Source organism: Seriola dumerili, unplaced genomic scaffold (assembly GCF_002260705.1).
Source record: "Seriola dumerili isolate Sdu_G_001 unplaced genomic scaffold, Sdu_1.0 BDQW01000273.1, whole genome shotgun sequence".
Classification (NCBI taxonomy): Eukaryota; Metazoa; Chordata; class Actinopteri; order Carangiformes; family Carangidae; genus Seriola; species Seriola dumerili.
Window position 1 is genome coordinate 1924572 of NW_019174528.1, and position 11010 is coordinate 1935581.

Genomic DNA, 11010 nt, shown 5'->3' on the forward strand with positions numbered 1-11010 from the left:
TGCACTTTCAGTTTCACCTCCAAGTGGTTTCAGTTTTAGGAGCCCCTTTTGACCGTTTCCTTGCCCCCGTCGGATTTCATTGCAGTAATGTTTCCATGCTCCCTGATGGTGAATACAACGTCCAGCGTCCACAACTATGGAAATAACACCCAAGTTGTAGTAAACCAGAATTATCCAATAAAAGTAATAAAAAGTAAAAACCCAAACCGCCGAGCGCACTGCACAGAAAGTCGTCTGTCCTCCACAGACTGGTCACCTGACACAAGTCCTTATGTTGTCTAAACATATATTTAATTACCTGAAGTGTGAGCTGCTTGAATGAAAAGAGCAGCGACATGAACGTTCACACGGAGGAGGGGGGGGGGTATTTCGTGAAAGCACTTTTTAATTTTTGTGGTTTATATTTATTCCTAATAACTACCTGCTGCATTATACGGAGGCGCTCTGTGAGGCTGGATTGAGTGTGATAACTGCGTGGGTATTTAGTTTTATCAGGCGAACACAATGTCAGCCAACAGTCGACTTATGCATGACGTGCCTCTCACCTTCAGGGAAGAAGCGAGAGAAGACACCAGCTCACACAATCCTCCATGAGCCAGAGGATCTCTGCTTTTTTTTTTTTTTTTCCCTTTGACACATAATACTGTTGTGTTTAACCTGATCTCCTTTCACTGTGTCACTGCTCCTCGTTTCCTCGGGCTCTGGATCTTACAGTAATCCCTTTCTTTATGCTTCCGACAGGCTAATTCTAAGCCTATTAAGTTGTTGCAGCACTTGGCAGAGGATCATGCCTGGGACCCCTTTTTGCCTTTTAGGTCATACATAATTTGTGCACTTTTGCTAATTTAAAAAAAAAAAAAATAACAACACCTGTAAAACCAAACAATCTCGGCTTCTTTCGTTGCGCTCGAATTCTGGTGGAAAATCAAATTTCCCCTCGACTTGTTGCCGAACATTTATCTGATACATGGCCTTAAATTCTCCCTGTAGCTGTAATGGTTTTATTCCCTGTCACAATGCGATTTGAGATTTTGCCTTATTTTCAGAAATTCACCGCTTTCTCTCTTTTTGTTTTTCTTTTTTTTGTTTGTCTTTCCTCTGACACTAGAGTGGCCTCGTTGATATCGCTCTCAAAGCGCGCCGATTTGGCAGAGGTTGTGCTCGAGATGCACCGCGGTTTTTGCCGACTCATCGAGGTGCTTTCGGTGTGAATTGCGATACTGCAAATCAGTATTTAAAAAAAAAAAAAAAAAAAAAAAAAGCAAAAAAAGCAAGAAAAGAAATCGCCCTGTCTGGTCTTTACAGGACGTCTTGTTATGCTGCTCGGGACAATGTTGCGTCGCTTCAAGAATGTGGTGTTTTAATGGCTTTCTGCAAGTGAGCGGCTGAAAGTTTGGACACAAAGTAGGTCACCCATATCCTCAAGAGCTCAAAGCAGAACAGAGAGCGATGGGCAGAGTCATTTCCGGCGAGATATCGGGGAGGAGGGGGAGGGGGGGGAGGCTACACCCACAAGACAACCACGGGAGAGAAGCGGGGGGGGTGGCAGGAAGACACTCGGCTTCCTGTGAGGTTTGCCCAACAAAATGTCGGTCTGCGTATCAAGAGATTCACTCCCTTTTCGATTTGAACTTGTACTTCAATTCCTTATGCACATGTGTAAATAGGTAAAATAGGGATAGACAGGTGGACGAACAAGGAAATTGATGTTACATTTGACTGGAATTGTGCTTCGCTTTTTCAGAGAGCCCGACGTCGCATTTTTGTAAAGTTGCTAGTAGATAGGATTCGATTTCTTCATTTGACTTTTTTATTAATAAATTTTTTTTTTCTCAGCTCTTAAGTCGGCTTCACGTTTAACTTCAATCATTGAAACGATGTGATATGCTTCAGGTTAATACACTCGTTTGGTTGTGGCTAAGTGTTAATACTAGTACGTTTTACAATTTTGACCATACATTGTTTGTATTTTTATTTTTACTTTTGTTGTGTGAAGATCAAAAGCTGGTAAAAACCAAACGGGGTCAAACTCCCTTCGTCTTTCTCTCCGGTACTGGACAGAATTTGAAACAGACACTGTCTACCTTTTGGAATTCTGGGAAAAAAAATAAAAAAAGATAAACAAAATTCACCACTTTACGTAGAACTGATCCGATACGACCGGTCATGCAACGTACGGAATTATGCAATCTCCTGGGACATAGTGACTGAGCGGAACTAATATTTGAAGGTTAAAAAAAAATTACTGAGGCATTGAACAATATAACACATAACCATTAAGATTGTAGTTCATCTCATGAACAAACGGCAAGCCAATCGTGTATTCTTTATGAATGAGTTTGTTAGGTTACGACTGACGTACGACTGCAGCATTTTACTAGTCGCAGTGTCTACTGTAATACGGAAAGTCTGGCCAACTGTGGAGCATGAAACACAGTTGAATCCAGTGGTGAACAAAGAAGAGATCCTGTGGGTCCTTTTGTATATGACGTAAAAGAAGAGCAGGAAAATCTTTTTATAATATTATTTGATTTATTTTTTTATTGTTCTTTTTCACCTGCTTGAAAAAACATTTTCCTCCAACCGTTACTATGGTTAAAATTGTTTTCAACACTGTTTCCTGTGAAAGTTTATTTCAAGCCGCTCAGTAACGACTGAAATTACGATAGTAAAGCCACGCGATAGACGATCGTGAACGAAAGTCCTGGACGGGGTAACGCTGAAACGTCCTGTTGTTTCAGATGAAGGTCTGAAACTCGCTAGCCACTAGCACAAGCAATCATCTGCCTCTCACGACTTTTGTATGAAAAAATAAAAACGTTTCGCTCTTATGTCATGTAAGATATTTTGAAGAGATTAAATGAGTTATCCAACAGTGGTGTGAAACACCTAGTCAATCACTGAATCGAACTGAATGAGTTTATTTTTTTTAATAAAAATGAAATCAAATGAAAATATATCCCTTGAATTGCTTCTGTAAATGAACATGGAGCCAATGTGAGAATTAATGCATCACCAGCTCGATCGATTCACTCCTAAGGCCGTACCTGTTTGGTCGCATCGACAACTGCATGTTAGGGATAATTGCTGTAATTCAATTCAAGCCTGTTGGAGCCGTGGACATAAAGAACGCTGCTGGCAACAACCAGGTAGTTTGTGCTTCGGCCTGACTCGTTCACCGTACATACAGTCAACGTCTCAACGCTGTCTGAAAAGAGGTCGCTGCACATCGTGACCGCTTCACACGAAGATGATTCGTGTCATTTGTGGAATCAAGGAAGTTTCAGCTGCTATCTAACAATCCGTTTGCACTTCCTCATCTTTTATGTGTTGCTCGACATTACTATTCTTGTTGCGTGGACCAAAGCTTGCAGTAAATTCCCACCAGATCCTCTGTGCGTAGGGACCAAGAGATTGGTCGCAAGGCGCGACGCCGCAGAGATAACTGATAACAACAAGAATAAACTTAAGATGCAAATAACAAAAAGATAAAAGAATATAAGAAAAAAAAGAGAAACAATAAAAAAAAAGACAGGAAAAAATCAGAAAAAAAAGAAAATAAATACATTAAAAAAAACAAAAATAGACCGCTTAGTTTGCTTATGCCTTGAGGCCGGTCTTGAGGAGAGCATCAGGATAGCCCACCACTACTTTTTAATAGATAAAAACTGTTATATCCGTAACCCAGCCATGGATTCCCTTCAATGTCAACTGCAACCCATTAACTGGTGCAGTGTTATTGGTGCACTCCTCACACTGAAAGCGTGTGTGTTTCTATTTTGGGTGTAACTGGGAGTTTAGTAAAATACGACCAGTTACAAAACGGACACGCTTGAGGATACGACGGAGAATTATGGAACATATGCTTAAGCTACTAAGAGAAACATTGGACAAGAGCAGATGAATACATAAATTGACATTTAAGATGAAGATGCTGGCAGCACAAAGTCAAAAACATCACAAGGTTGGCTATACACTCTAAAAAAGGTATTGGTTTCTTTTTTGTTTTTTCTGTTGTTGATTATCTCTTCACCGTTTGTCATTCGTCAATATTTTATACAACAAAAATCTTCATTACAGGGTAATTCCATGGACCATTAACTCTGTTATTGCTTAATTGTTTAATCTTGTCCTAATATACATGAACATTAATGTAATCGCAAGTGCAATATTAACAAAATCTAATGCTGGTGTTGCACTAAAAGGCATTTCTCTGACGCATCCTATCTGTTTTGTAATAATTTACCATTATTAATGCACAAACTGGAAATTACAAATACAAATGAAGAGGAATAAATTTATATAGATACCTGAAGGATGCTCTGGTTTAATGAGCTTAGCTGATACTTCCTCCTTACATAATGGCCAGCAGCAAGTTGCTACATACTTTGGATATCAACCGGCGCCTATGTAAACAACTCTGCTGTAATACTGGTCATAAAATGAACTGTCAGGCTCCTTAAGCTCATGGAGCTGCTTTCCTCTGCCTTAAACACATAGAGCCTTCATGTGAGGAACAGTCAGACTACCACATAAATTGGTCTACAGAGCCTGTTTGACAGACTGTGGTCTGAAACAAGGGTCTCACTATACTGGAACAACCCTCCACTTGTGACTGGGCAGGACAATAAACCTGAAAGGAATGGTGCTGAAAGACACAGAGAATAATTGTTTTTAAAAGACAAGCCCATATAGTGCAGTCAACGAGCTCCGTGGCTCAAGAAGAGCACAATAACTGAAGCTCAGCGGATTGACTACTTTCTTCCTGTCGTCCTGACAACTGCACTGGTGGGCAACTTACAGACACATTGGTGGGAACTGATACTGAGCTGCAATCATTCGCTCACACCATGACTTCTTGTGGAGCCTGTACACCTAGCAGAAAACGTCCACTCAACCTCTTTCAATAGATGAGAGACACACCAGGATAATCGAGGACAACTCTTTGCGCTCGCAAGCTGAAGCCCAAACCACAGGAGGAAGGCTGCACACTAATCTGTTCACTGCACAGTTCAAACAGAGGATCCTATGAAAGGCAATTATCAAACATGGAGTTACTGCCGCCAAGTTCTGGCATGTGTTTGACACAAGAAGCACAATAATAAGATAAAAGGCATAACGCTGAGGGACCCTTTAGCGTTAAAAAACACACTCAACAAGCTGACCAACAAGAGGTGAGAGCTGTAACAAAGACAGCACAATGGATTTTCTGTTTTCTAATACAGCTGATTTTAACTGTTAAACACCTCCAGAGCCTACTGTCACTCTAACACTACCTCCAGGTAATTTTTTTCCCTTTAAATGCACCTGATTTTGTTCCGTGTTCAGGCATGGAAAATAGGACTCTATGATGATATCCATTTATTAAAATATTTCTGCACTTCTTATTGTGTGCTCGAAAATGGAAATGAGACTAATTGGATAATGTCTAGATAGTGATGAATCCAGTCTAAATGCATTACTTTGTCTACATATAGACATCATCAGACCGCTTTTAATGTGTGCCTTATGAAAGAAGAATTGACTAGTTGAACAATATTATGTTGAATTTCACATCAGACAACTGTAATATCATGGCCATATTTTCAAATAAGAACTTTGATATTTTTCTGTTTGAAAAAACACACACACACACACACACAGCAGGCAAATGGTTTACAACCGCTTTGTGTAACTGTTCTTTATATTTTCTTAGTTTCAAAGGATTTTTACATTATGTGTGTGTAAGCTGACTATACAAAAAAGTGAATCAAACCATGGAGTCGGTAAAAGTTTTGATTAGGCATTAGAACCTTTTAATTTCTAACTAAATTCTTAGTTCGCTTTAACTTCAATTATAATGAAAAAGGTTTACGGCCGGAAGATAATGAGAACATTTAACAAAAATGAAATAACTCTGATTTGTGAAATACACTGGTCAAGGGCTCTCACACACTAGACATAGATGCAGACAGACAGTACGTATTAGAGGACAACATATTTGGCACATAGTTGGACTTTTTATTTACAGTACACAGATTATAATCATATATACTCATTGCATAGATTTCTTCCAGGATAAAGTGGTAGAGAGTAAACAAATTGAACTAACAAATGCATAAATAAGAAGTCACCTTGAGATAAAGGCTCGAAATGTTATTTTTGAATATGGCTTCCTTAAAAAACCACTGGTAAAATCTTGTAATAGAATATAGGATGATTACAGGATTTGTACATAAAAATATAAAACCATTACTATCAATCTACAAAAAATACTTTAGTAGGAGTCAAATAAGGCAGATTTACAACTTTTTCCTTAATGAAAGAACAGGAAAGTAAAGAACTATCACAAAACAAATATTAAAAAGAGCAGGTTTGACTGATTAAAAATGATATTTTTCTCGAACGTTTGTCTCAGTTTGAAAAGTTAAGAAGATGACCCATATCTGTCAATAGCACTGTCAAGTGATTTAAACAATGTTGCCAACAGTGTTAGGCTCCCGCACAGGTTATGCATTAATGTATTACCCCGGTTTAACACCCCAACACCTCCTTCACTGTGCTCCTCATCAATAACAACCTGTAACCCAAAAACCTCTACTGAAGGCACAAACTTGCTCCTGCATCAAAGATCAGGTCGACAGCTTCAGCACATCCTGTCACCGTGTGGCCACGGCTCCACTAGCGCGGGGTCAAATCTGAAGTCCGGTGCCACGCTGAAACCAGTCTCTTTTGATGCAGTGTTCGCATCACACGGCACCTCTGCTTTTGTGGTTGTAGACGCCTGTGGGGCAGACGAGGAAGAAACTTACAGGAAGCTTGCAAGAGGGCAGCGCTAGATCGCTCTCGGAACCACAGGTTGTCGACCTCCTCCTCCTGGGGCACTGCAAGTGGTGGATACTGTGGCGCCACCATTACTTGGCGATGGCTTTGGGGGTTCTTCTAGCAATATCTTCGTCAGCAGTAGCGGTTCGTACAGATTGGCGCCGTACGATGGTAAGTCATAAGGTTACGCCTGAGATGCGAAGAAGGGAAGACATTACTCAGATTTATTCATACAGCATCGTGTCAGAAGCTTTTATCAAATGTTGTTCAATTAGAACAATACACACACAGAGTCGACACAAAAACATGAGAACACAATGGGATAGAAAACCTTGAAGTGAAACATCGCAAACTCTGACACGCCTTCTGTTTTTCAACCATGATATTCTTTCCAACCAAATTATTTTGAGTAACATTTCAATAAGGTTACCTTTCTCATGTTAGTCTGCAGCGATCGTTCCTGCTCTCTGCCTCTTACATTACTTACACGCATTGTAAATTGGGCGCATTAAAAGTGGATTCTGATATGGTGTCAAGACTTACGTTTCCTTAGTGTTTCCCATAAGCCTTGTAAGTAACATTTATGAGACAAGAGAGAAACTTTGTTGTCTTTACCCTATGGCATAAAGGGAAGTGATGGAAGTTTCCATTGCCTGCTGCATGGCCTGGCTTCTGGAGAGGTATCTGCAAAATGGTACGGGTCAGCTCACTGGGTTTCCAGAGCGCCTCGTACTTCAGGTCTTTGCCTGTTATCTTTCTTTATTAGAATGTTCTCTAGGCACACAAAGAAAGGTCACGTGGCCAAACTGAAAGAAAAATGAGATGGTGGAAAGACAGAAAATACAATTACTCCTTCATTTGGCAGCTATTTGCCAAAGAAACTGTTAGCGTTAAGTTGCTAATGTAATTAAATGAGAATTCTTATAAACAATTTTCTGTAGACAGTGCTTAGTTTTTAAAGGTTACCTACACAAAGAGATGGAGAATGTGCCTCACATCCAACATTGAGGTCCTGTTGACAGGCAAGGCAGGGGGAGGTGAGGCATTCTTTGGTTTGGTGAACCATGCTGAGGTTACATTTGGTCAACAAGACATCAACTATTCAGCTGCAAAGGTTGGTCTCCATCCGAATCGAGTAACCCCGCAACCGAACCAAGCTGTGTGTTGAATTAATCAGGTGAAAGGAAGTTGAATCACTGACATATTAAAAGATAACTTAATACTTATTGCAACTCACAGTTTGTAATGAACATCATGGTTCACAATATCCATACTTTTCCTCAGTTACAGTGTATGAAATATGACGTTGCAAACGTTATGATGTCACAAGTGAATTTAACCATTGACCATCTTGCGATATAAAATGTCATCAAATTATCATTTTATCCTATGAGACATTGAGTAAAATTGGTGTTATTAAAATAGAGTATGAATTCATACTAGTTATGCCAACACAATGTGTCTATTTTTGAGGACACCACAAGTGACTTTGACTTGACCAACCAAAAATCTAATCCAAGTCTCATCCCTGGTCAAGATGATGTTTGTACCTGAATTGAAAGATAATCTCCCTTAAGTTTTACTGAGATATTGGTGTTAACCAAGAATGGGATGATCATATGGACATGATGGAAACGGGTGGACAACCTGAAAACATAATACAATCTGGCCTGGCTGCCATGGGCGCAGAGACATTAAAAACTACATTCCTTTTGCAGCCAAACAGAAGGCCCTCAAGAATTTGTCCCGGGGTGGAGTAAAGCTAAGAACCGGACAGACTATAAAAACCTGGAGTAATGAATAAGAGGATACAATGTTTCACCTGTCACCTTTGGAGGATGGTTCCGAACAGCGATGCCGACTGAAATAACAGAAAAGGGAAACTGACACATGTGTGCTGAATATGACCTAAAGAACACTAATTAATATTTCTACAATGAACACCCTAAATTTGACAATGTACAAATATCTAACCGGGCAGTTATTGGGTCTCCTGTTGTGATCCAACCACTGTCCAGCAATGAGGTACAATTCCCTCAGTATAATCAATACTGACAACTTTCTTGAAGCCACATAGACAGAAAAGTGTTTAAGGAGAATTGTAGAGAATTATCAAGATACAGCTTGAAAATAAATCACAGCATAACAAAACATAAGCAAATCAGGATTCCAGATACTTTTTTAGGCATTTCAGACGACTTTGGTCCTTGTTCCTTGCAAACGAGACAACGACAACTTATCATGGGAATTCTAGAACATCATCAGGGGACTAGTGGGGACTGATGACTATGATCTTGTGTGTACTGGCAACACCAGATCAAGTGTTACGGAAAGCAAGTTTCGAAAAGCAGAGGTGACAGAGGACACCAGAACTATTCAATGCCAAAACAGAAGGTGCAAATGTTTTTATTCAAGCATGCAATAAAAGCAATACATCATAAATCCTCTATACACGTGATCTCAACAGTTTGACAACTGCACAGGTAACAGAAACACAGGGATGTGAGAGAGCTTGGGGTCTGCTTAGTTTGTCGGAGGCCAATTCCCTGCATTTGAATATGGACAGAAAACAGATGGTACCACAAACTGTCGCCTGAGAGTCAAAACACAAACCTTCTCAACGCCTTTTTATGCGTTGGCAGGGATTGGCAAGATCCTTCCCGGACAACAGTAGGGGCCATCATCGTCAAACAACAGCCAATGAGTTGCGGCTGTGTGTGCCTGTGGCTCTTGGTCTGTAGAAGGGAAGAGACAGGACACTGGTTGTCAGAAAACCTGCAGACAAGAAAACTGAATTAGTGTGCACAGCTAATATACCTTCTTACATGAGAGAGAGTTCAGCAAAGACGATGGGAGTGAGAAACATAGCGCATGGTAAATGACCAATAAATTACGTGGTGAAGTGATGAAATCCATTAAATCCAGTAATAGGCCAATCTTGTATTGTGGCACCACATCTCACGGGAGCAGCTCTCTACACACACAGACTCTCGGGTGAGCCATTTGCACAAGTAACCAAAGGGCTCCATTTTTTTACACTGGACCGGAATCCTACAGATTGACCAATCGCAAAGGATCAATATGTATCATCGTTGAATTGAACTTTAGTTCAATTTTTTTAAACAGTAATGATGTGTAGGTCGGTTTATGATTTGGTTTCACTACATTGACACGTGTAGTTTTCTCATAACATTTAATGGACTGTGGTTGACTCTACAGTAATAAAAAAATATGGGCCCTTCTTTTAATTTTGCAAAATAAGGGTGTAGACTAAAGAGAAGAACAATAGTTGGGAGTCCCATGGGACAACAGCAGTACACAGAGGGAGTATTTGGTTACAACTTGTTGGTAATAATAATACAAAATAATCTGAACAGCTAATCCAAAACAGATAATGCCTCACAAGATCTTCTTTTGGTGCTTTTTTTCATCAATGTTTTCTCACTGTAACTGGGGCTAGAAGAAATAAAAACTGGGAACATCAGTGTAATCAGCGACTGTTAATCTTCATCAGGGCAAAAACACAGTAGCACTATAAAAGCGTACAATCTGGTGCTTGTCACCTGATGTTCAGATACCCATGCAGTTTCATCCCCGCCAGCCCGCCCATCGACAACCGACAGAAGTTGCAATGGCAACATTTTTTTGTTTATGCAACGTCGATGCTGAATACAGTCTAACAAAAAATCTAGAAACACACAGTATCCGCCCGTGCCAACAACGTAATTTTCGCCCTGATGCACGCGCCGAGGCAACAAGCAACAGCTCCAACCGTCACCTTGCTATTAAGACATGAGTTCCGCAAAACCCGCACGCGAGAACCGACAGTCCGCAGCTTATTTCGTCGGCTTGACGGTTACTCAGGGTGTACAAGCCCGGTAAAACGGGGCACCGAGATGCCGCCTCATTCTTCCCTCATAGTATACAGGTTAAAAAGGTTTTAAAAATTAAGGATCATACTAATGAACCCCCCGCATTAAAGCATCCGGACCAGCCGGCTCACTCGGCCGCGCTGGCCATGCTCGTGCTCGGACCTTTTTTTTTTCCGATATTTTCTTTGCCTACAATTTGGAACTGGGACTGACCACGATGACCAGACATATGAGACGAGTCAGAGGGTCTCATTCTTTCTGCATTCTCAGCTGGGAAAAGGAACAAACAAACGGGCCGCAAAAGGCCTGCATAACTGCAACCGCAACCTCCCAC